Source organism: Electrona antarctica (genome assembly GCF_951216825.1).
Source record: "Electrona antarctica genome assembly, chromosome: 5".
Lineage (NCBI taxonomy): Eukaryota > Metazoa > Chordata > Actinopteri > Myctophiformes > Myctophidae > Electrona > Electrona antarctica.
In genome coordinates this window covers 7,109,032-7,114,046 of record NC_136810.1, presented here as the reverse complement: position 1 = coordinate 7,114,046, position 5,015 = coordinate 7,109,032, and positions in this window count along the sequence as shown.

Genomic DNA, 5,015 nt, shown 5'->3' with positions numbered 1-5,015 from the left:
CCTGTGTCTGATATGTGATGACCTGTGTCTGATATGTTATGACTTATGACCTGTGTCTGATATGTGATGACCTGTGTCTGATATGTGATGACCTGTGTCTGATATGTTATGACCTGTGTCTGATATGTTATGACCTGTGTCTGATATGTGATGACCTGTGTCTGATATGTGATGACCTGTGTCTGATATGTGATGACCTGTGTCTGATATGTGATGACCTGTGTCTGATATGTGATGACCTGTGTCTGATATGTTATGACCTGTGTCTGATATGTGATGACCTGTGTCTGATATGTGATGACCTGTGTCTGATATGTTATGACCTGTGTCTGATATGTGATGACCTGTGTCTGATATGTGATGACCTGTGTCTGATATGTTATGACCTGTGTCTGATATGTGATGACCTGTGTCTGATATGTTATGACTTATGACCTGTGTCTGATATGTGATGACCTGTGTCTGATATGTGATGACCTGTGTCTGATATGTGATGACCTGTGTCTGATATGTTATGACCTGTGTCTGATATGTGATGACCTGTGTCTGATATGTGATGACCTGTGTCTGATATGTGATGACCTGTGTCTGATATGTGATGACCTGTGTCTGATATGTGATGACCTGTGTCTGATATGTGATGACCTGTGTCTGATATGTTATGACCTTACTGTAAAGTACCTTATTTCTGTCCTGCCTGTGAAGCACTTTGAACTGCAACTCTGTATGAAAGGTGCTATAAAAATAAAGTTTATTATTATTATTATCAGATTCTAAAAATGTCTTCTAAATCCTGACAGTTTTCTGAAAAAGCTATGTTTCTGTGTCAGTCGTTCTTCAATTTTTCAAAAATAGCAGACCTGCGCGCTATGAGCTTGTAGATCTGCTATTTTTCAATAGCTAAAGCATAACATGATGCTAACACCAAAAGGGGTTCCCGCCCAAAATGGGTTAAACCAATTCATCGGTAATCGGTATCAGTAAAATAATATATCAGATATTTTATTATAATTATGATGAAAAATAAATAAATAAATAAAAGCCTGAAAAAGTATTTTGTGATGATGAAGGCTGCAAATTATATCAGTGTTTTCTGGGGAAGCTTTCGAAAGAGTCAATAGTTGGAACATTAAAAGAAAATACTACATTCAAGCTGTTTATGTTGGGATAACGGTGCATTGCTTTTTTCAAATTCAGCCTTTTTTCAGAATGCCCAAAATAATTATATTTTTTTAATACAGAATGAGATCATATCAACATCGGTTATCGGCCATAATAGCAATTAATTATATCGGATATCGATATCGGCCAAAATGTCTCATCGGTACAGCCCTAGTTTTTGTCATTCTTCTTAACCTCAGGGCTTGTTTGGATTGAGGTCAATTCAATTCATCGAAACATTTAAAGACAAACAATAATATTCAACAATATACATTAAAACATGGGTGGAGGCGGGGGGGGGGGGGGGGGGGTCGGGTAGACTTTACATTTTCACAGGGGCCAGTTACAATTTTCAGCTACAGTAATTAGTACCAGAATAAAGTACAATACAGTATTATTCTGTTATTCTTGTGTACAACAATTTGATTCATGATTGAGCATCAATAATATGAATGTAGGCTAGTTCAATACTTGATATGATCTTTGATTCTATTCCATGTGTCTGACTGGAGTCTTTTATCTGTCAGACAGACTGGACTATTTGAAGAGAAGCAGAGTTTCCTGAGTTATTACTAATATTATTTATAACGATATATATCTGCTGTGGATGGGAACCAATATATTAACTCATCGCACATGTCTGGCTGGCTGTGTGAGTGAATACATGTGTGTGTGTGTGTGTGTGTGTAAAATGGTAAATGGTACATTTATATAGCGCCTTTATCCAAGGCGCTTTACATAGATTGTGCATTACATTCACCCATTCACACACACATTCATACACCGATGGCAGCAGAAACCATGCAAGGCACCAACCAGCACATCAGGAGCAATTAGGGGTTCAGTGTCTTGCTCAAGGACACTTCGACACTAACTCTGGGGGAGCCTGGGTTCAAACTGGCAACCTTGCGGTTACCATCCAGCCACTCTACCCCTGAGCCACCGCCGCCTGTGTGTGTGTGTGTGTGTTATTATGAGATGAATAAGAGAAGAGAGGATGGAGCATTCCTGTTTTGCTACTCACTCCTCAAGACATGAATTGACGAATGATGCCCTCTAGTGCAGAGTACAGTAGCACATTCTGTAAACACATCCATATGAACCAAATTGTAATACATTTAATAGTTATTTATTATTACCAGTATACTCCTCTCCCCTGGCCCCCATGCACATTATGTACAGCGTCTTTGAGTACTTAGAAAAGTGCTATATAAATCCCAGGAAGTATTATTATAACATCCACTTGTGTTCATGTAGACATGTACCCAACTTCAACTGGGTGTTGAATCCTGCCAAAAAAAAGAAAAAATAGAATCACGCTGATTCGATTGCCACGCTGTGGCAGTGGCAATCAGTCGAATCATGCACAAAAAAATAAATAAAAATAAAAATGCAAGAGGCTCATTCCATTTGGGAATGGTTTCTCCCAATAAATCACGATATATCCTATTTTTGGCAAACTAATAGTTAAAATAATATAACAAATTAGGCCAATCTCTGTCGAATCATGCAAACAATTTGTTTTAAATGAAAATCCCTTCGATTGATTAGTCGACTAATTGAGGTCAGGCCTATGGCATACAAACTCACTCGCATTACCTTGTTCTCTGTATGTTCATCTCTCAGACTTTCACAGAGGAGATTGTGTGCACATCTTGTATACCTGTCTTTAGGCCAGGTGCTGGACATCAAGGTGCCCATCTTGTATACCTGTCTTTAGGCCAGCTGCTGGACATCAAGGTGCCCATCTTGTATACCTGTCTTTAGGCCAGGTGCTGGACATCAAGGTGCACATCTTGTATACCCGTCTTTAGGCCAGGTGCTGGACATCAAGGTGCACATCTTGTATACCTGTCTTTAGGCCAGGTGCTGGACATCAAGGTGCACATCTTGTATACCTGTCTTTAGGCCAGCTGCTGGACATCAAGGTGCCCATCTTGTATACCTGTCTTTAGGCCAGCTGCTGGACATCAAGGTGCCCATCTTGTATACCTGTCTTTAGGCCAGGTGCTGGACATCAAGGTGCACATCTTGTATACCTGTCTTTAGGCCAGCTGCTGGACATCAAGGTGCCCATCTTGTATACCTGTCTTTAGGCCAGGTGCTGGACATCAAGGTGCCCATCTTGTATACCTGTCTTTAGGCCAGCTGCTGGACATCAAGGTGCACATCTTGTATACCTGTCTTTAGGCCAGCTGCTGGACATCAAGGTGCACATCTTGTATACCTGTCTTTAGGCCAGCTGCTGGACATCAAGGTGCACATCTTGTATACCTGAAATGAAATGAAATGAAATGAAATGAAATGAAATCTATATTTACCCAGGGTATCTGGGCTAAGCTCAAGAACTTGTTTCCAGCCAGGCCCTGCTCATAGAACACATTTCATCGTAGTGGTTGATGCCTTGTTCAAGGGCATTTCAGCGGTGGTAATTTTAACGTGTCGGACGGCTGGTTCGAACTGGGAACCTTCCGGTATCTAGACCGCGCCGCTATCCGTTCGGCCACCGCTGCCACCGCTGCCACCGCTGCCACCTGTCTTTAGGCCAGCTGCTGGACATCAAGGTGCACATCTTGTATACCTGTCTTTAGGCCAGCTGCTGGACATCAAGGTGCACATCTTGTATACCTGTCTTTAGGCCAGGTGCTGGACATCAAGGCAAGAATCAAGGAAAATAAGGTCAAAACATCTGCATACTGGTTTAAAGCTGGTTTTCATTCCCTGATGAAGGCTTAACCGCCGAAATGTTGGATTCATTTTTGTCTTACCTGCTGTCCTAATAAAATATTGGCACTCTGGCTATTGGCGTGTGCGGTCACCAGAGCCGGACTTACCGTTGGGCTAGGGTGGGCTGCAGCCCAAACAAAATCCTCCAATTCAAGTGAAATGTGTGTATAGTTATTGTATTTAGTTGTATTATGGTTAAACCATTGAGAGCTTCTGCCTGCCTGCCTGCCTGTCTGCCTGCCTCTCTTTTTAGGGGCCTGGGTACCCCAAAATGAAAACAAAATAGCCCCAAGGGGGGCCCTCAGTAAGGTAAATCCGGCTCTGGCGGTCACCCTCTTGTTTTTTCAAGATTTCCTCTACTGGTTTAAAGCTCCCAATACTTATTTTATTAATGGTGCGTTATTTTATTAATGTTTCAATCATTATGTTTCATAATGTTTCAAAGGTCTGCAACAGGGGAAAAAACCTACAGTATAAGGTTGAAAGTAACGCGCCATTAATAAAGCACGTTTTGGGAGCTTTACTTTACTTACTTTATTTGTTTATTTAGTCGGGACAATGTGTGCTAATTTCCATCTGCAGTCCCCAGACATTGAACATCAAACAGTACAAACAGGGCTGACATACAGGACATAGCATACAAATACCTAGTACATTTCAAACGTATTAAGACTAGTAAGAATAAAAAATAAGAAAAGATTAAACTATTATTAGGGTAGGTTTACTCTAATAAGCTCTCTGATACAGCATACAAAGAGATACACCTAAAATAATTATAAATGGTTGCAGCTTTGATTTTCAAGCAACCATTTTTTCAAATTGTATTTAAAGGAGGAAAATGTAGCACATTCCCTTATATGCAGAGGAAGTCCATTCCATTTTATACAGCCCTGTACTGAGAGGACATTTTGGCCGAATGTTGTTTGCCGGTGCGGCACTTCGCAGTCTTTAAAGTTTCCAGTGTGCAGATGTTTTACCTTATCTTCTCACAGTCTGTCCCACTCTCTCACACTCACTCAATCTCTCTCACTCACTCACTCTCTCGCACACATACACACACACACACACACACACACACGCCACAGGGATAGATTTTCTTCTGTACCAAATATTTATAAATATTTATT